Source organism: Pollachius pollachius (assembly GCF_949987615.1).
Source record: "Pollachius pollachius genome assembly, chromosome: 1".
Lineage (NCBI taxonomy): Eukaryota > Metazoa > Chordata > Actinopteri > Gadiformes > Gadidae > Pollachius > Pollachius pollachius.
In genome coordinates, this window is record NC_136934.1 from 37,071,139 (window position 1) to 37,093,946 (window position 22,808).

At 44.8% G+C, this 22,808-nt stretch overlaps 1 protein-coding gene across 2 annotated transcripts in view; it reads left to right on the forward strand.

Annotated features, from left to right (window-relative positions):
• Positions 1 to 17,555: 17,555 nt before the first annotated feature.
• The window catches only part of sema6cb (semaphorin 6Cb), a 120,338-nt gene continuing 115,085 nt past the window's right edge, over positions 17,556 to 22,808 (forward strand). For both annotated transcript variants that reach the window (XM_079758328.1, XM_079758329.1), the window contains exon 1: positions 17,556 to 17,731. The gene's annotated coding sequence lies outside the window, so the exon portion shown is untranslated. The remainder of the gene's footprint in view (positions 17,732 to 22,808) is intronic.

Genomic DNA, 22,808 nt, shown 5'->3' on the forward strand with positions numbered 1-22,808 from the left:
TTTTCTTTGTCCATATCCAGGACACAAGGCCCCAGAAATAAATCTCTACAGCCCAGAATCTCATATCAGATAATAATGATAATATTTCAGGACATTTGATTAAAAATAAAAGAGGGGTAGGGTTACATTTCAGCTTTCGGCAATGTCGTGGCTCTTGAAACATATTCAAAAACAGTGTCTCTTAAAAGGCGTAGATGATGGATGAAAAACATGGTTAATTAATCGACAGTCTAACGTTGGATTGAAAAACAAAAGTTTGAAGCCCATTTTCTTTTAAATGCATATTTATATTCACTATTTTGGCAGATGGTGTTGTTTAATTATCGTCCAAAGTGACTCACTTGAACGCGGCTTTAGATAATAATTATAACACCAGATGCCTATATTGTGTATTCTGAGTTATGTTTATATGGCGGTTCAGCTGCCACTGCGTTGCCCATTACATTAAGCATTCCAAACGCAATATTTCAGTATACTAATACATACTTAGGTTGAACATCTTCACAAGTTGCAATGTTCAGGAATCAATAGCGGCACTGCATTGCAGCAAGCCAATGTCAAGGGTGGCTATTATATCTATAAGAGACTAATCTATACATCACTATGTCACTATCCTGCTTTGTGCGTGTCCGTTATTAAAGTTGAACATTTATGAGCCCCATTAAAATAAGGTAACCATTCTAGGCTCATGAAATACAGCCCCAGTGTGTCAGCTGATGGTCTATCTCTATCACGTCCGCCGCCTTTACCTTCTTCGGGAGGTCGTTCATCACGTCGGTGTCATTGATCCTACTGGCTCCTGGCCCCTCCCCCTGGTCCGTCCGTATCTTCAATGGCTCGTGGGTGACATAACATCCCTGGGATGGCTGAGGGACGGCAGCCACAACGTGTTGCGCTGAAGTTCAAGGCCAGTGTATAAAAGAAGAAAAATTGCCAACTACCGAAACGTTGGAAACACGATGATGAAGCCAAACTACAGCAGATGTGTCATTTAGACTTATTGCCCCCTTCCCCCCCACACCCCCCCACACCCCATTGAATATTGAAACATATTATGATCTGCTTTGATGGTCAACTCAGCGGTGCATTGATGAATTGTGAATTCAATGGAAAACAGCAAGATAAGTACATCTGTTTGCCCTGAAAAAAATAAACAAAGCGTTGCGTTGATCAGAGGCAAACAGGTGGCAGACAAACGGTTTATGAATATGGAGGTGACTAATAAGCTAAACATTGGCAGCCTGTCATGAAGAGAGACAAGTGTAAGACAGAGAGAGCGTGGGGAAGAGAAAGAGAGAGATAGAGATAAAGATAGCAAGAGTCACATCGAAAGATTTAGAAAAAGAAGGGTCACACACGAGACCCTTAGCCGAAACACTGAGTGCGACCTCTCTAGAGAGCTAACAAAACACCAGACCTGTTATTCCACAGCGCACCTCAGCTCTTAAGAACAGAGCTATTGATTTTTTTCGTTTCATTTGTTATCATAGCTTCTATCATTCCACGCATGATTCATGAAATGCTATTATCTTGCTCACATTTGTCTCGTCTTCCTTGTTTTGATTGATATTATGATGTGACTGTGTTATGTTCTTATTTGCAGGCCACCAGCCTTAAAGGACCACAGGAGGGACAAAAAGGGCAAATTGAGTTGTAATGAACGGTGAACGCCATGGCACACGTCTGGGTCATGACGGACCAACAGATAATGTTTTCAAATTTTCCCTTTCTGCAATGCCTGAAGTATACACGGCGCTAGGAATACAGACACAGCCTGCTATATCTCCACTCGGTGGGATTTGCTCTGTTAAAATGGAGCAAAATTAGAAAGTAATTATTCTATTTATTTTCTGGGTTGAACTACAAAAAAGAACCAACGTTTGATCTCCATGTGTGTTGGGAATAATGAATGTAATCAAACACATTACATCTAAATGAAAGATTGTCGGTTGCATGTCAGAGATAAGCCTCCATGGCGAACACATTTTATCATTCAGATGTACATTTCTCCAGGGCCCCGATATAATCAGAGTTTGTGTGTAATAACTACCAGCTAGGGATGGATATGAAGGGGCCAAAAGGTCATGTGATCCTTGGGTTTGGAGCCTAACTCTAATCTGTATGTGAGTGTATTTAATGGACTGGTTTGCCCCTAGCTCGTCCAACCTCTGCTTAATTAAAAATGTCACATGATGGAGGCAAATGGAAATAGACCAAAGTGATTCACTTGCACGGTTGGTTCTTGTGTGTGTCTTTGTGTGTGTGTGTGTGTGTGTGCCCTCCCAACAGGCCATTATCTGTGCTGCAGGATATCTTTGGAAGCTCCAAAATCAGCAGTAGGTCCGGTACAGTTAGCCCTGTCTACCTTCTTTTGGCACACACAAACACAGACACAGACACACACACACACACACACACACACACACACACACACACATACACAGAAGCACACAGACACACACACACACACACACACACACACACACACATACACACATACACACATACACCCACACACGCACACACACAAACACATGATCACCCACACAGGCACACATACTCACATGGTCACACATATACATATACACAAACACACACAAACACACACACACTTGCACATGCACACACATACACGTTTACACACACACACGCATGGCCACACACACGTCAGATCATTAGCTGCCCTGGGACTAAGCCTCGGCCAGGCTGTGGTTCCTCCAGAGAACAGGGGGGTGAAAAGGTCACGACTGGAGATGGAGGGATTTTGTGAGGGTCGGGTGGGGGGGAGGGAGGTGTTGATATGTATGGCAGGGTGGCTGACCCATCCACACGCGGGAAGGACAAAGCACGCAAACATATCGAATGTGGTCAAAATAAAACCATTGAAAGTGTTTCATCAGCAACAATGTAGCCGCTGCAAAGGCGGGTTTGGGGTAGAGAGAGTGTGTGTCATGTTGGGGGATAAACAAGAAATCTGGATGGATTGTAGTCGTTCCCCTCCCTAGGAAGCAGGGGTGGAGGTGTGTGTGTGGGGGGGGGGGGGGGGCGAGAGATGTTCACCATCGCCCAGGAAATGCTGCCATTTTCACCCCGCCAAAGCCTCCTCACTCGTCTTCATCACAAACCCAGACAAGGAGTAACATGTCACTTCAAGAAATGCCGGCGGGCATGGGGGGATGGTGGTGGTGGGAGGGTGGGGGACGGGGGCACAACGACTCGGTAGTTTGTGAGGTCTGATTTGATCAGGCAGCAGACGTCCGTCCGTCCTCCCCCCCCCCCCCCCCCCCCACCCCAAGTCCATCTCCGTCCTCCACACAGGCAGGAGGGCAAAAGTGACGGAGTGCAATCACCACCTCTTATCTGCCCGTTGAGGGGGGGGGAGTGAGAGTGAGTGACTGGCCAGCCACCGCACGTCTGTCGTGTCAGCCTTATTGAATCATGATGGGACAGGAAGTGGCATGTTATGAGACTGGCGGGGGCCGTGGCCTGATATTAGGAGGGGGGCACGGAGCGCGGGGCAGGGGGGGGGGCTGGAAAATGAAATCTATCCGTCAAAACATGTTAAGTTCAGGATGTGATTCGTGGAGGAAAAGAGGGAGGCGAGAATTTGATGAAAACATTTGATTGGCTATAATTATTAGACCGGTCGCTCCCTCTTCAACCCGCCCCCTCCTCCTACCGGCACACTATCCATTCTACTGTACTCTCTTTATTTCTAAATTTCTTTCGTTCATATCATCTTATATCATTCGGTCATGCTTAGTTCAACCCTCGACGTCTTTTCTGTCTTCAATGCGTTGTCATCATCCTTCCGTGCCCCTTGCTTTCTTTGTTCCTTTGTCCTCTCGATCTCCCTTTCTTTCTCCCTCCCTTCCTCCCTTGCTTCGTCCCTTCCTTTATATTTTCCCCGGCGCTCTACTCTCCCGTTGGCCTCAGCACATTACCTCCTGTTGTGGACCGCTGTCTTCCCAAGGTAATGCGCAAGGACGCCCATTACAGGCAGCCTCCTTAGCAGCCGGCCCTTCTGCAGCCCGGCTCGGGGAGTCACTCCCCCTGCCTCTGAACTCACGGCACATTCACATGCATAGGCTAACGTGCACCGTAAACATATCATATCAATCATTGACCTTTTGGCAGAACCACAGATTTGATGATCTTGGTGTTATGAGGCCTTTCAAAGTGTCTAATATTGTGATCTCTATACATATTCTAACCCCATGAAAGCACAGGAGACCTGTCTCCTCGGCAGAATGTTCTGCAGTGAGTCCGGTGACATCAGACTGAGTCTCCCATATGAATCTTTTATTTTCTGCAATCTGATAATATTGTTGATCTGCAAACAATATTATTGTTAAAATTATTTTATTTATAATTATATAATTATTACACACACACAATCTATAAAAATATTCATTCAAACCATTCAGATCGCTCGGAATAAAACAACTTTAACAATAATATGAACTATCTATCGGATTGAATAATATCTCATCAAATCGCACCGGATCGTTAGAACATTGAATCGAATCGCATCGCATCGTTCCATATTAAAGTGTATCGTCCCTGAATCGTTTATCGTATCGCATGTATCCATATACGAATCCGATCGTCCTATAAAGGAGAGATGCACACCCCCAATATATATAAAATAGATGTATTTATGTTTATGGACGTATGTGTTTCTCTGAATGATAGACAGGGAGCGGATGGCAGGTCTCACTCACCGTGGATTTACTGTATGGGAGAAGGGGTGAGGGAGGGGAGGGAGAGGAGGGAGGGCGATGGGAGAGAACGTGCCCTGCGTTGTAACTAGGCGTTGGGAGAAAGGGGGGATCCGTGGCAGAGGGCATCATTTGGATACAGCAGCGACCCACCGAGAGGTGGAGGTGAGGTGTGCTCAACCTAAAGGACAACACCTGTCTGGGTGATCACACAGTCCCCACTGTCCTTCCTGGCTTGACTCAAACATCCTTTGCTGATGTAATGGGTCAGAACCACTTTGTAGGGCCGATCTGCCTGTTTTGTTGTCCACACACTCCGTACTTACCGACACACATTGATTGCGGACGACGAAAGTGCTGTATTGCTTTTGTTGCATTTGTGGCAGGTGCACTCACGCTAAATGCTCTTTGCCCCAATCGGTAATACCTTTGACACACTTTATCTGTAAAAGCTGTTTAAGTGAAGCCAGGAGAGGCGATTACGGTGTTTCAATCACCCGGACCAGTACTATCCTTTAAGATTGACCCCTTTTTCAAAAATGTTTATGCATTAGAAATGACTATGCAAACAACGTGTCTGTTCAACGTGTCTGCTTTCAACGTCCCTGCTTTCCAGAGATCAGCTCTTCAGATGATTATGGTCACATGGCATACAACACAGCATAAGCGTCTCAGGTAAACGCCCCTTTAATGCTCATCAGCCTGAGGGCTCTTTGATTACAGGGGGGGGGGCCCAATGACGTATCCTTTGCGTGCAATGAAAATTGCTGTCCTGGCTTTATTTGTCCAATGCTGTGGGGTTTTGAGCATCACATGTGTTTGGTTCTCATACCGCCGGTCCCCCGTGTGCATGTCTGGGATTGGTGAAGCGAGGTTCGAGAACATGTGTGTGCCTCAGGGGACTTTACATGCTGGTTTAGTTTGCAAAATATCGCTAGCTTCGAGTTGCCACTGACAATGAAACATAAGTTTCAAGATCATTCTCAGGGACAGCACGATCAAAACATTATGAGACACACACACACACTTTACCCCCGGGGATTGATCAAGGGCAGATTATTCAAATTAGTTAGTGATTAATTAGGTGTGAGTGAAAACTTTGTCTCCTTTTTTTTTACCAGGCCTGCTCTAAGGAACTGGCGGCAACTATATTTGTGGTTTCCTTTGATTCTTTAATTCACACTAGCATTAGCTAATACCGATGGCTTTTGCACAGAAAACCAAGTAATTGCACAGAAAATACCAGAAATTTGTTATTTTGTCGTGTAATAACTCATTTTTTTGTTTTACATTATGATGATTGTATTCCATCTTGTAAAAACCTTTGTTTGCTTGATACGTGCAACATAAATAAAGTTTATATTATAGTGTTGATATGTTTTCAACATTTTTGCATACTTTATTTTTCTAAAGCTATTTTACCAAAGAGAACAAAAAGGCTTGGTGCGCTGCAATTGAATACAGCCATACATTACAAACATTAATATAATAACATAAGTGCTATAAACTTTATATACATATAGTTTCACTATAGTATAAAGAAACAACATGTAGCATAACTTTTTCCGAATGACGTAAAACATAAAAACACCTTACACTGATACAAGTGAACAGCAGAAAGACAATTTTAAAAGTGTGTGGTAATATTCCACCTTCTTCTTGTTGCCACACAACAGGTGATTGTAATTAGATAGCAGCTGATATCAATTAAGGACCGTGGCCAATGAGCTGTGGCATAGCTCTGTTTCAGTTAGCATTCACAGCATCTAACGTCATGAGAACCTTCTCAGTAGCATGGGAGCGGTGTTCTGTTCACTTGCATGTCGCATGCATTCATGTGCTAATAATGAAGTGTGTGTGTGTGTGTGTGTGTGTGTGTGTGTGTGTGTGTGTGTCTGTGTCCACAATAAGTTGTGAATTAGCCTGTATTTTTTCTTTATTTCATGTTATAATAGCTTGTATCACTTCACTCATGATTCATACAATTATTTAATAATCTTTCGAAGCATTATTGTGTATATTTATATATGCAAATATATTAATACATTCAAATATATAGTCATACATATTTATAGTCATATATATTAATATGATGTATGTGCTGTTCATTCCTTTATTGACAGGAGAGTGAGAAGCATGAAAGTGAGTTGAAAGAGAGAGGGAATGACATGTTTCTATGACGGCAGTTCGGACTCGAACCTGGGTCGCTACATATCACCTATATGGTTAACATGTTAGTGGGTTGGGAGTTTATGTTAGTAGTAGTAGTCGTGTTGCAGCTTTGTGACATATCTTCTAGCCCCTAATGGTGCACAGTGTCTTTTTTCCCCCCAGAAAGAAAGAAACTTTGCAGGAAGAAATTACATCTCCCTGTCTGTACTTTTAATCACCATTCTTGTCTTAAACCAATTGCAGCCATCAATGTTGAGTATATAAATGTTTCTATTAGAGTCCCATGCCAAGATGGAAGACAGTTCTGATAAAAAGGGGTTCTGTCTATACCCCCAAATACAATAGCTGAGGATTTTGAGATAGAAATATGTGAGTTATCTCTCTCATGTTAGACTCATACACTGTGTGCGTGTGTGTGTGTGTGTGTGTGTGTGTGTGTGTGTGTGTGTGCTTGGAGCTTGGTACCGGAGCTCTCTTTGAAGACCATGTGAAAAGAGCAAATAATACAGAGCACATTTTCACTTCAATGTTTCCCTAAAGCAAGAAAAGATGCTAAGTCATGTACAGGTTAACACATTGGTGCAGAATTGTCCTTAGCTCACAGGCATTTTTAACCTATTGGATTTTATTTAGACAGGGTTTATGGACTTTTATGGCCTTGACCCCTGGTCTGATGTGCTCTTGGGAGGAGTCTGCACTGGAATACACTCGTCGTCAAACTTTAATAATCATTACTAGCTGCACAGATACACCTGACCACAACATAGGAGGCAAATTACACTTCTCTTATGTATATATATATATATATATACAAAGCTTTTACTACTACTATTATATTACAACTATTAAGTTATTTAAGCAGACCCCCTTTATCCAAAGCGACTTGTAGTGAAGATACAAGACGAACAGAAGCATTTCCCATTATAATGTATGAACATCTGAAAAAGATGTATGACACTTCTGCCTCGGGCTATTAATACAATTTAAGCTTTTAAACAAATTGAAAAGGCTATCTTGAACTCTAGCCTCTCTCTGTGTGCCACCCATACAGCTGTAGCTAACGCTATATGGTGAATTCAATCGGTGGTTGGCATAGTGATGCCTCCATGGTCAAAACAATCCTACTAAAAATGTATTTATGAGCATATAGACCTTGATTGTAACGTTATAATGTGACTGTACACATAGTACATCCTAGTAAGCTAGATATCTTGCATCATCAATATATAGATGGAGGTCTCTGCTGGATAACTGTTCCCTTGTTTTCCGAAATGTGGTATAGGGGATTTGACACTATTGACAGGCAACAAAATAAAACCCACCATTACCTTGAATACAGCTATGGATTTCTCTGGGTTTGAACATTGTTGAAAACATTTGGGTTAATGTCAGTACACATCTCGTCAAAATATTCAACGTAGGTCTAGTTGTATTTTACAGTGGAAATGTTACATAATTACCTTTTTGGAAAAAACAACACAATGTAATCTGTATTAATATGATATAATTATAAATTAACACTTTGACGGAATTGGTTCTTCTCGATACTAAAAAGTAAGATGTTTATTCTTAGCTAACAGCAGTAGCTATAGTATATTTTTCGCTTGATTGCAGAGAGGGAAAATTGGGAATTACCTTGGAAATTAAGCTCTTGGTATTCTCCTTTTTTAAACAGCTAGGCATGCTGGAAATTCCTAAACAGTTTGCCCTCCAGGGCCCTGTAGCTTAACATGTAAAACGTAAGCTTCTTTCCAACAGAGAGGAGCAAATTGTGCACCTGTATCTCTCTCTCTCTCTCTCTCTCTCTCTCTCTCTCTCTCTGGCCCTCTCCCTCCCTCCCTCACTTCAATGATCTCTCCTCATCAATACAAATTCATTTTCCTCCTCCCGACGTTTCAGGGGAAAACACAAATTCAAATGTAACAAATTTCATGACCTGGGCCTGTTTTTACTTGACTTTTTTGTTTGTTATTGTCTATCCAAGCCAGCAGGAAAAAAGTAAATGCAGGTGCATGTATCACCTCAAGAGGTGTGTGTGTGTGTGTGTGTGTGTGTGTGTGTGTGTGTGTGTGTGTGTGTGTGTGTGTGTGTGTGTGTGTGTGTGTGTGTGTGTGTGTGGTGTGTGAGTGTGTGCAGTTGCTGGTTGTGTGTGGGTGGTTGGGTTGGGGACTCGTGCAACATGGCAGTAATTGCTGTCACTTTAACTGGAGGGTGGGGGAGAGGGGGTGGAGGGGGCTAAATTAGCGTCCTGCCCCTCTTGCTTCTAACTCTGACAGCCTAATTAGTCTTATTTAGTACAGCCTCCGAGCAACTACCATGTGTGTGTGTGTGTGTCTTTGTGTCATGCTTTTTTTCCCTCGATCATTTGTGCCACATGCATGTGTGTTCTTCTTCATGTGTATTATTCTGCATGTGTGTGTGTGTGTGTGTGTGTGTGTGTGTGTGTGTGTGTGTGTGTGTGTGTGTGTGTGCCTGTGTGTGTGAGGTGCTTGTCTGCTCTGCACATGCGGGTCATCGACTGGAACACTAACAACATGGCCGACAACACAGGGAGGTTAAAAATGCCCTGATGAGTTTTGGGGTCATTAACACCTCTCCTGTGACTCATAACCTTATTACACACACACACAAACACACACACACACACACACACACACACACACACACTGTTCTGTTGACTTAGACTGTCAGTGTTCGACTTGCCTGTGTCTCTGCTACCTGCAGAAAAGACACGAGGTTCACATTTAATTGTAACGATTTGGGTATCGGTTCATGGCATGAGTGTTTGTACATTACCAAGAAACACAAATAAATACAAATAATATGGATTGTTATTTAAATCTCCTTCTCATGAAAGATAATTGACTGGCTTATTTAAAGTAAACATGATTGAAATGTTTGCTGAATTAGCAAAGGAGGTAAATAGAGAGATATGAATGATGGATGAATATCATTTTAAAAAGTATGTTTCATAGCTTCCAACAATATGCTACGATTCTTTCTGTTACTCTATTGCTCATTCTCCTCCCATTTCCCTGTCTAGCTCTCTCACTGTCTTGCTCCCTATCTCTGTCTCTGTATTGATGACTGAATGGTTTTTCGGTTCCCATCTCATTTCTTTCCAACAAAAGGCTGAACCTATAACGCAAAAAATAATCTCACAATGCAGCCATGATTGGAATTGTGATCCATTCATTGAAAACCTTTTTTATCAAGTGCAAAAAGAACGGGGGGGGGGGGGATGGGGGATAGCATTACCCTGGCATTACAAAAGCCATATATCGTTATTATTTACTTCGGCATAATTCTTTTTTTGTGTCAGATAATTAAACATTCCTTCATGAATCAATAAAGTAAATCTAATATTGGGAAAATATTGTGTATTTTGCTATTACAACCCTATCAATCTTACCGCAACACAAACCAAATATATTTTGTCCTGTTATAAGAAACTCCTGCATATTATTCCTGAACTTTAAGCTCTCCCCACAAACGCAAGCTCTTAGTTAACTTCAACCCCGCGTAAGAGATATTGCAGCTTGAAAGATTAGGCTTTTAATAACCCAGGTCGATATTCAACTCCAGACATTCTCCCGGGTGCACAGAACATCAATACCTCTCGTCATTATACAGGCGCTGAATTAAACAACAACTGAGGAGAAGAGAGCGAGAAACATATATTTGTATATATTTTTAGACCACCCCCACCCCCCCACGTTCACGGTGCCAGCAGGCTGGTCCCGGTTCAGAGCTCCAGCAGACGGCCGCAGTAAAACATTTAATTGCTACTCTTTTAAAAGCGCCAGAGATTTATTCACCCTGCACCTTGGAAGTCCAGGGATCTGTTTAAACCGGCGGCCTTGGTCCGCCCCGGGCAGCTGTAGCAGCCGCCGCCGCGCTATCGGGCTAACATTAAGTACAACAACTCACCATTTAACTCCATCCGTTGAGGAGAGTAGGGAGAGGGAGAGAGAGAGGGAGAAAGAGAGAGCGAGAGAGAGGTAGAAAGATCGGGAGAGACGGAAAGAGTCCAATTGGGAGAGGCCGAAACCAGGGAAGAGATGGAGAGCAAGAAAGTCAGAGAGAGACAGAGCGTGAGGGAGAGGGGCAGAGAGACCGCTACGGAGACAGAGAAACAAGGAAGGTCAGACTGATGTGAGCGTGTGGGCGCGCTCAGAGAGTACCCGTTGCAGACGTAGGGGTGCGAGAGTCCTCTCTTCAGGGTCGTGACCCCAGCACACACACTGATCTGAGCTCAGCAGAGGCAGCCGGAGGGCGGTCATGAACCAGACTGCCTCCTCCTCCTCCTCCTCCTCCTCCTCTTCTGCTCTTCCTATCAACGGCAGCATGCGTCCTTTTAATTGTTATGGCCACGCAGCCGTAGGCCCTGGTGTCAGCCCTGATTCACAGCATGGCTCCATCTCTGGACGTCTGGGGATGAACTGCTGTGTGAAAAACAGCGGGTATGCATGGTAACATGAAACCAACAACATTATAACATGCAGAGCAGTGGTCCATTGTGGCTCAATTATTTCTCCATCGTGGCCTTAACACTGCCAGGGTTGGCAGTTCCATTCCCAATGGGGTAACCCAGGCCAAGAACAAATGCACTGCCTTCAAAGTAACGTTTGGTGTATTTGTTGTCACTTTATGGCAGGACAGTGGAGTGAAACGCTGGTTAAAGTAGAGCAGGAATGACATGTAAAACAGGAGGACCACAGGTGGGAATCAAACCATGGTTGGCTGCGATGGGTATTGTCTACATTATCAGCATGCTAGCGGGTTGAGCAACCCTCACTTTCGTGGTTTTTGTGTAATACTTTGTTAGCTTGTTGTAATGTTGTATTATTCTTTCCCTCGGTGGTATAGTAATGGAGAGCAGCTTGTCGTACTCCAGTCAGGCCTACGGCTCTTTAAACTCGAGTTGTATTTCGCAACTTGTTTTTCCTTAGCATGATGACCAAACCCGGGTTGTGCTGACATCACACCCAACACCTCAGACAGTGAACCGCTTTGTCTGCATTTTGGACCAAATGTGATGGGGCGAACAACGACACATGTACATGCTTTGATGAGGTAGCGCGTGATTGGATACTTCAAAAGCTAGAAGCTCCGGGTATCTGCTGTTCGTTGTTTTGACATTCTCCAGAGCGAACATGAAGGAGACTTTTGTTCTCTACTCCTTCTCAGAAACAAACGTCTGGATTATTGCTTAACCGAGTAACAAGAACTGCACACAATACCTTTCTTGACGCACATAATCGTAAACGCCTTCGTTGCACAACAACATCTTTGTATTCCACATCAAACATTATCCACACGCCGCCCGTCGTATATTGCGTTTGTGTGTATGTGAAGTGTGTGTGTGTGTGTGTGTGTGAAGTGGGTCGGACTGTTGTATTATGAATACAAATGATGATGCTAGGGAAAATGCAGACTCCCTGCTGCTATCCCTAAACAAAGGACTAAGCATGTATATGAGAGAGAGAGAGAGAGAGAGAGAGAGAGAGAGAAAGAGAGAGAAAGAGAGAGAGAGAGAGCCACATGCGACAAGAGTCTTGTCGCATGTGGATTTACATGTCCCATATGTTACATAATGTGTGTCTGTATTGTTGACCCCAACTCAACTCGAGCGACCTTTGATTCACTTGACAGTCATAACAGCAAGGATTCTGCCTAATCCATTGATACTCTGTTACTGTCTGTGCTACTGGTCCTACCTGCCCAATATTGTTCCAATCACTGCAGGCATGTTTGTTGTTGTATAATCTAGGGTGGTCGATGGATGGTGTGTTTTTAAAATGTGAGTACTTGTTGTGGGGTGAAAGGCGTCTTTTCTGCCTTTACAGGCAATTGGGAGCCTTTAACATAATGATAGTTTTCAGAAAAAATCTCCTCAAGGACAATCCTTACACAATCATGTTACGCCGGCTCTGTGGGGCATAGAGAGAGTAAGAGACAGGGGTAGAAAGGGAGGGAGCAAGAGAGAGATAGAGATGGAGAGTCAGAGAGACCGAGAGAAGGAGAACAACACACTGTCTTGTCCTGAAATGGACTATGCAGCTGAATAAACAAAACAAAGCAAATCTCACTTGATCTCAGTTAAATACAGAAGACCTATGTTGGATTACCTCCCCTTGAAATGGGATTAAGATTACAGCAATATGAGGGACAAGCTGTATGATCGCATTCTGGCAAATAACTAAATACCACTCTCTAAATCCCACCAATTGTTTTGGTTTTGTATGAGGATAGCATCATGTTAATCTAAGGTCAATGACGTTTTTGATTTTTTTCAATGACATAAACCTCTAAGATGAACCAATGTTCTCTTTATCACTGACTTTGCATGTGTGTGTGTGTGTGTGTGTGTGTGTGTGTGTGTGTGTGTGTGTGTGTGTGTGTGTGTGTGTCTCTCTCTCTCTCTCTCTCTCTCTTTGAGATACCCTCTCTCTCTTAATTTACCCAAGCAGGACAACCCATGCAAGGCATTGAATCTAATTTGGAATCTTCTGATGTAGCACTCTCATGTAGCATTTCAATCAATGTTTTTAATCAATACAGCTCTACTGTTAAGAGGTGCCCTAGATTGTTGGCTGTTTTTGTTGACGTTTGTTGACGACAAATTTGCTGCACAGTAAAGGTACTCACATGACAATGTGTGTATTGTATCCAAGATACCTATTAAAGCTGCTGAATTTCAGGAGTTCTTCATCGTGTGTCCTTTTGTATAACTCTTATTTTAAGCAGTAAAATCGTTCTGTTAATGCGCTGCCCTTTCTGAGAGCTTGAATACGACATAATACCTGTTTTCTTTCTTCACTTCCCCCCACTGCACAGTGCTTCCAAACCTTGTGGTCAGGACTTCACTGATACTGCAGAAATTCTTTAAATATTATGAAAAAAGCTTAAATGGACCTGCAATGGTGCCGCACATACAAACAGACTGCCTAACAATTCATAGCCTAGCGAGAACTACTACCGAACACTTAGTGGGTGCAATGCACTTAATGTCACTGGCACATTGTTGTCTGGGGCAGATGTTGATGTTCAAACAATGTGTGTGGAAGCACAAACACAAAAATGTTGGGGTTACTGGCCCCACTATGGGGGTTGCACTCAAAGGCTAAGCAGAGCTGGGAATCACTGGCCTAATTCTTACAGATTCATGGATTAACGCAACAACAAAAATGTGTTTAGTTTGCTGTTATCAGTTGGCACACTCATACACATACAAACACGCACACACACCTACACACACACACACACACACACACACTGACAAACATTCACACTCATACACACACACACACACGCACACACACACACACACACGCACACACACACACACACACACTGAATTAAATTGTGTGTGTGTGTGTGTGTGTGCGTGCGTGCGTGTGTGTGTGTGTTTGCTGTTTACCATACTCAATCAAAGACATAAACCACATGCTGGGGTTTTCTTCAGAGTCGATCACGGATTTCCTGTGAGACGACTGAGGCCCCGGGTTCAATCCCTGTGTCATGTGGTGTCTGCTTGAGTGCCTTTGAGCAAAACAAGAGACATGGTTGCTGCTTATTCCGATGACGTTGTTGTGTTTTGTTTACGGCAAAACAATTCTTCTTTGTTAGGTGCGTGACACAAAAAGAGTCTACCGTGTGTGTGTGTGTGTGTGTGTGTGTGTGTGTGTGTGTGTTTGTGTGTCTGTGCAAATGTGGTGGTTTGGTTTACCAGTATGAAGAGAACATCTTGTGACAGCAGTTTATATGCAGTCTCTGTGTAGGTTGAGTGAGAGAGCGAGAGAGAGCGAGAGAGAGAGCGAGAGAGAGAGGGAGGAAACAGATAGGTATGAAAACTGATAAACAATGGAAAGAAATTAAAAGAAGATCGGGACTAAAGTGACACCAACTTTGTTGCCTTTACGCTTGCCCCAAACATGACCCCTGTTCAATAATGCTGAAGCTTAACAAACAAGCAAATCTCTCCTGATCTCCGGTGAATATGGAAGACCCAGTAGGCATTATGTTTCCCTAAAACGGGATTAGTATTACATGACCCAAAACATCATGGTCATATCAGAGGCCAGATCCACGAGCTGTATGCTAAAAATAAACAATGTTAAATGTATAAAAGGACATGATTTGCACTGCATTTATTTAATCGATATATTTTGGAACAAGGTCTTTGTTTATGGCTGTGGATAAACAGGCTAGCTAGCTACTTCTAGCCAAGCGCCAGTCAGCTGATAGTCATGACGATTAATCAGTTGACAGGGTGTACACTGGGAGGAAACTTCATTACTTTAAGTAAATAAAAGGACAGAGCCAGTGTAGTTGTCAACTTCAATATCATCCAAAATCGATGTGCAATGCTATTAGTTTGAACATTTTACGTATCTATACTAGACTGTGATCTCTAGAGGAAATTTGTGTATTTGTTATTGGTTGTCGTCACTGTGTGTTCTGTTGCCTACAGCGTTCTTCAGAAACAAACACTTTATGGTTCACTAATGCTCCCCCGCTATATTACTGTTTATTTTAAATCAGTCGTAATGGGGAACGTCCGTGCCTTTTACTTGTTGTTGATGTATTTTTGTCACCCTTTGCTCTCTGACAATCTCTGACACATCTACCTACCTAACCACTGTTATGTACTCCTGCAATGGAGCAATGCTAATGCATAGGGGTGATCATTAGACCACTGCATAAATGCCACTTCCCTGGTAATTGGCCGTTGTTGTTCCCTCGGGGAGGGAGAGAGAGGCACTCCTGTGACAGGAAATGCAGATTGAAGCCTTTAGGATCATTGTCATGCTTATTTATGATATCACCTTCAGCACTTCCTTGCCTCCACATTCTGGAGCTACACACATGGCATAATGTGCGCGCACATACAATAGCATGATTGCACAAATGCTCACACAAACGTGCACATATGAATGCACAAATGCAGACATACACACATATGAATGCACACACACATACACACACATGCACACACAGCAATGCACCCTTTCTATATGTAGACAAACACAACGCCAACTTGTGCACAGACATATTCTCTCACAAGGAACAAGTGTATGCATGTGCACGCACCAATTTAAACACACACACACACACACACACACACACATTTATATATCTATATTCAAAAACATTGCTCAGCGTTTCCTCACCGGCATTCACAGACTAACGTGTGCGTGCGTTTGTGTGTGTGTATGTGTTGACATGCGTGTCACTATGATTGCTAAAGCTGCATGTCTCTCGGTTGTTGACGTGTTAGCAAGTCATATATGCAGCAATTTTGTCATCCCTAATGCCTGAGGGATGTTCTTTGAAATAGATTTTAACACATTCTAGGAGGGGCATGTGTTCGTTTTGCATATATCCTTTGATTTTAGAAGTGATAATAATGAGGAGAACTTGTATCTTGAAGAAGAGAATATTGAATGTCTTTTGGCCATTAGCTACTAAAAAATATTGGAATAATTTGGCCATGTGACTTAAATGAAACACATGAATACATTCAAATTCTGAAGGTTAATGTTATGATATTTCGAACGTTATAAGGTGAATTTAGTCTTTATAAAGTCTCTATCCATCCAAGTTGTATCTGCTCATGTGTTAGCATAAGAATTCGATGGGTGCATATCAGGGAGGACTGCATATTTTCCCCTCCCCCCTGCCTCTGTACAACAAATAGACCCCCCACCCCATAGCCAGAAGCACGGCACCAGAGTGACCAGACAAGGCTTGAATGATTCTATAAGAGCACCCTCAAACCTGACAAGTAGGCCCCCCTCACACACCCTCCACTCCGGTGTTCAGCTGGAGGCCCGCAGCCGGAACTGCTGTTCCTCACTGGAATGCTAGCGCAGAGCACTCCATGTGGAGGAGCAGTAGGCCTACCCTATCAGCACCAGTACTACCACTACCAACACTGCTCTTTAAAGTGGTTGCCTGGCCAATTGGATTAAGAACTTTGTCGTTATGATGCATTTGAGAGGATGCATGGGAAACTGAGGCCGACAGAGATGCAGAAAGGCTGCGAAGCCACAGGCCGGCGGGCCTGTCGACATTCGTGACCTAGTATGACATCATCAGTACCTAGGTCATGCCCTGGTTGCTGTGTTTATTTATCGTATTACGAACATTGTAGCCTACAAAAACAGCCTTTGAGCATAGGGCTTAATTTGTAAACACCACAGCCCTACCCTTATTTTAAACCGTTCACTTGGCTAGAGGAACCGGTTTTAGTTGAGATACTTTTTTTTATGGATACAATCTGACTAAGCATTCATAAGAGACAGTCTCCTCTTTTCTCTTTTACTCAAAAGGGAAGACTAACAACTTGCCAATGACATCTGTATTAGCCCATGTTCCTATGCAGAACTGGATTCTCAACTTTCACTCTGTCAGGTGACGTAGCAGTTTAAATACCTATGTCTACGTCCCCATTGGTCAGTCGAGAGAGTGGTCTTTCACCGCTGTGCTGATTTAACATTTGGGAAAACTGAGACGTGGTGGGCAGACTCAAACGCAAATGTTAAATTCTACACCAATAGGACGGTGAGGGGGCGTGTTCATAGAGCTGCCAGTTCCTGCCCAAGTGTTGTGATTGCAGTCTGAGTTGAGAACGCGCGTCTGCATGTGGTTCGGCGCGCTCTTTCGCTGCTGTTTATAGCGCTCTGGGAATACTAATCTCATCTTTGAGGGGACAAAAAACGAATAAGCTTTCTATTCTTCGAGGCGACTTTTTCGCTTCTGCGACAGCGTCATCTGTGCAAGAAGGAGCTGAATATTTCCCAGCAGTGAAAAGAGGCGAGGAAATAATATAGGTAAGAACTCGTTGCGACTACTTCGATACTTTTTTTCTGCTGCGACTTGGTACATTGGGACGCACTGCTTGTCTCATAATTCCCTGAGTTTGTTGGTTGTCTTCCTTCGGAGATATTTTTATTGCACGCAATAACGTGGTCGAACCTTAAAGAGCCTGAAGAGCTATCGATACATCGTCAGTCCAGTATCGCAACTTGGGGCTCTGCGCAGTAGCCCCTATTCTTTTGTTTTTCCTGGGGTAGAAGCTCAGCGAATGTACAGTAGGCTGTGGTACAGTGAACGATGTGCTGATTAAAAGATCATGTCGTATCGGAACGGTTCACGGATAGACGTTGTGTGAGTGGGGTTTGTTGATTCTCGATTTGCCTATTTCCCCCAAATAACGTTACACAAAGACGCATTTGTATGCTGCAAGGATGAAGGACATATTAATGTTACGCTTACACTTAACGGTTTAGTGACACCGTTCTGTTGTCATTGCTCCTACAGAATATATCACATTGCCGGTAAAAAAATGTCATTGAAAAATAAAGGATGCATCTGTTCCGTGCGTCCATCGCAAAATGTAGATAAAACCACAATAGGTTCGTGTTCCACAGAGACGGGTTTCTACAATCTCCCAGGGCCACAGTTAACCCGTCAGAATACATAGTTATTTCCCTTTTCTCCTCTTCCAATTTTGCAAAGCAGTTTACTTGCGAGCCATTCTCTATTACCAACCTGTCCGACGTGGTTCCACCACATCACCTGCCAAACTGAAATCTGTTGTGTCTTGTGTTTGTGTGTGTGTTTGCGCGGCGCGTGCCCGTGTGTGTGTGTGTGTGTGTGTTTGTGTGTGTGTGCGTGCGTGCGTGCGTGTTTGCGTGTGCGTGTGGACGCGCGGTGAAGTAGACCACACAGGTGTGAATTACATGTTTGATGGGGTGGTTACTTCAAATCAAAAAAGTTTGATAGCAGTGGCTACTCTAGTATCCTGGACATAGACGCATCAGGCAGTATAGGCCCATAGAGCTGAATCATAATCATCCCCTAGCATTTGCTTGTTCCAATTATTCGTTGACAAGATTTGTTCCATTCCATTTTGGATTGTAGCTAACAATGCCAAACGAATGGTCTCCTATTTCGATGTGTCCTATGGTTTGGCAATGCGTTTTTTTGTCATCAATGCTCTCTCCCTGGCCCTCTCCAACCTCAGCGTTGCCCACTCACAGCGCCGCTCACAGTGTGCCTTGACCCCCGCTCCCTGCCGCCATTATGTCATGACGTGGGAACACTGTGGCTATGGCTCATGTCTGTGTACCAAATATGCTTATAGGGTCAGTTTTCAACCCTATGCAATCAACGCGCTATTGAGGGCTGCCTTATTCCCACACTTGTCAGACGAGTGGACCTCTTTCTGTCTGAAGTCAATTTGGCTTCATAGCACTAACTGATCACTGGGTTGAAAACATTTGCCATCGTTACTGCCTCTGACTCTTATGCAGTCTCTCTTCATTTCCTCCACATAGGGGTAGGTAGATATGTATGCAGCCATTATAGTCACTCACTGTCCTCCCCCGGCCCAACCCTCCTCTCATGTTCACCAATGCAAAGCAACAGTGGAATGACTTTTCTTTCTAATGCCTTCACTGTGCATTAGGGAATCTTAGTGGCCTTTACATTATTCTATTGTTGAGAGAGTGTGTGTGTGTGTGTGTGTGTTGTGTGTTGTGTGTGTGTGTGTGTCTGTGTGTGGGCTGGGCTGGGGGGGGGGGGGATACCGGGAAATACAAGTACCGGGACAGCATGTCCATTTTCCTCATCGTTATTGTAAATAGCTTTCCGTCGGCGTGGCTCATTTTCACCTCCGATGGCTCCGTTGCTCAGTTAGCATGCTTAATGGTGCATATTGCCCAGTATGCAAGGCTCCCAGTTTCCATCTCGGAGACACTTTTAGCTTGAAACGACGGGGCGTTCCATTGGATGGCTTTTCTCTGTGTTTGCAGATGATGGTGTTTTTCTAATGGTCCGCAGGGTAATGGCGGTTGAAATGGGTTCGTAACCAGGGGCCCGTAGTGGGACCTTCAGACGCCCCATTTCATATTTCAACACGGAGACAACTCGGTCCCCATTCTCTGCTGACGACCACGGCGCATTATAACACACACATTACGTACGGGGACCCGCGCAGTCTGCTCTGAAGGGATGCTCTGTCCAGGCGACTGAGTCGGGGATGTATTAATGCCCTAACCCCAAACAGTGGCGAGCCGTTCGGGCGGTTGCAGCTGCTGAATTGCTCCACTCACATTCATTTCCTCCCCATTTCAAGCTCAATAAAATCCGAGTGTATTCCATCCCTTTTTTCTTTGGCTTTCCCTTTTTTTGTACAGTGCTCCTTCTGCTGCTGCTGCTGCTGCTGTTGTTGTTGTTGTTGTTGTGGGGCCTGGACAACAATGATTTGTCTGAAGTGCCGTGGCGCTAAAGTACCTGCAGCGAGCCACAGTCGCTGGTGCCTAAAGAATGGGCAGGCGCCGTGCTTGAGGAAGCAACAGTTAATCTCCGCTTCCCATCGGAGACACATGCTGCCCCGGCTCGGCCACGCCACCTGAGAGAGCCTCTGCTCCCTGGCACCTCATATTTCAAATTGATGGTAGCAGCTTGTTACCCATGGCAACTGTGCAGCCAGCGGAGGGCTAAGCTTGAAGGAGAAAAAAGACGAAAGGCAGGGAGAAAGAGGGTGGGGTGTCGGGGTGGGGGAGAAAGGGTTCGGGGACTCGGGGAAGGGGCTGGGGGTTGGAGGCGGAGCAGGAGGATGTTAAGGATTCAAGGGTAACCTCCCCCCCCCCCCCCCCCCTCCCTCCTGACTGCTGCCTTGTGTCCAGTGAAGGGTTTGGGACCCCTTGGGAATGACTTATTACCCGTCCACCACAGAGGCTCCCCATCATCCATTACCCCAGGCCTGACACGGGACGGGCCCCGTCCGGGCGATCTGCCGAGACCAGAGAGGGGCCTTGGCCCCGGAGACCGGCCCGTTCCCCGTGGTCTGCAGCTGGCAGGGAACCGGCATTAGCATGTTGCGTGGGGCGTTACAAATGGAAGAGTTAGGGGAAGTGAGGCGGCCGTGTGCCTCCTGCACTGCAGCTGATGGGGGTCTTCCATCACTGTCCCCCGCTGGACCCCGCCACAGCCGGAGCATACCGCTCAGCTGGCAGCGCAGCACCGCAGAGGCACGGGGGGGGATGGCTCTTTCTATTTGTTTTTTAGTTCCTGCCTTTATTTATTTTGTTGCTGATTCAGCTACTTGTGTGTCAGCCGCATTAGCCTTATATTAACGTTGGAGTGAACGCGGTGTTACCCTTGTGATTCTCCACACGGCAGTTTAAGCTACATCTGTTTCCCCCGGGTTCCCCCCCCTGCTGGATCAAGGTTATTCTGCAGGCGTGCGTCTCGCGGCAACACTCAGTGCTCTCCCGCATCGGTCCAATCTCGTGCCATTAGGGTGGAGTCCTTGGCAGCCTTGTAATTACTTCTGGTGATTCCCGAAGCAGGCGTGCGATGGCTACCCTCCTGCGGTCTTCGCCGTGGTTAGTGCAGAATGGGAAATTACAGCCTACTTGATGAGTGTGTAAATTTCAGGAAGAGAGAGGGGGGAAAGAGAAAAAAACACCTCTGGGATCAGTGAAAGGATAGAAAGTCAGAGAAGGGAAGTGAGAGGAGATGGCGAAACCCCAAACATCAGGGCTGTCAGGGACCGCACTCTGGCCATGGGACAGACCCCGTGCCGTCAGTCCAGACTGGCTGTCTTCCTGCGGTTCTGTTTGAGCTGTTGTTGCAGGAACATTAACCCCTCGTCCAACGTAGACTCGGGGGTGTCGGGGGCCGCCAGCCCCACCGCGGCGTTGGCGGCGGCCCGCTCTGCTAGCATGTAGCGGAGGTGTGCCTGGTTGTGCTTTGTGGAGCGCGGTGGACAGGCTGCAGCAATTAACACAACCTGTAGCCCACAACGTCTGCACGTTGGCGCTGATGTATTTGGGTCAGCGATGGAGTCTGGGGTACCGTGAAAGGGCTCTTTTGTTTTTTGCTTTAGCTACTGCTAAACGTTGCTCGTTTTGGTTTGAATTCCCTGTGAGGTGTCACTGAGAATCACTAGCGTTTCCTGGTAGTAAAACAGCCGTGTCCCCCACGGAGCACGGCTGCTGTCTGCTGTGGAGGGCTAGGCTGCTCTGACCCCCTCCTGGTGAATGGACGTGTTGATAGTGGTGGTTCAGATTGAAGGTCTGCAGGCTGGCCATTGGGTGAGCAGTAGGGAGCTACGGATGTCTTTCTTATTAACCTACCTCGGATTATCTTCACATACCACACTTATTTTAGAGGGAATCCAAGCTGATGCATTTAGAATATTATTTTGGGCCACTTGCCATAAGCATTCATTTTATATATATGTGATTCCTGTTATCTGAAGACCTCATAATAATTGAGGTTGGCAGTCGTTAATTATGCAGGGTTTGGTCACATTACTTTTATTGCCACCCACCATGCCGAGGTTGATGTTTCCAACTTCTTTTAAAAACATCCTTTTACACAGTTATGTCAACCCCTACTTTACCACCCTTTATTTCACCCTGTCTGTGTCAGGTCTATTTGTGTGGCATTGTTCCTTTGTCATCTGTTTGTTGTTCCATGTGAAATTATTTATTGACTTGGTTCAAGGGAATGTAAATGGTGCGATGCTTCGGGTTTGTTCATAGCCACGTGTGTGAAGGGGAGAACCAGTACACCATTGAGAGTGTGAGAAAAGACTTGTACATAATTTCTCTCTCTCTCTTTCTCTCTGAGCATCAACACTGCCGCGCCGCCTGCCCTTTTAGATGAAAGAAAGGGTACCTACTCTCTGCATAGTATCACAGACACACGCATCCTTTGATTGGTGTAACAAGGCGATTTTCTCTCGCTACCTGGAGGGCCGTTCGGAAATGGCATGTGCGGCTGAATGGAGGCCCGTCTTAAGGGGATTGAAAGGAAAGGAAATGAAGAGTTGAAGTTGTGTTTTAGTGCATATTTCAGACAAAGAAATGGCTAACTGCATCTTCATCTTTG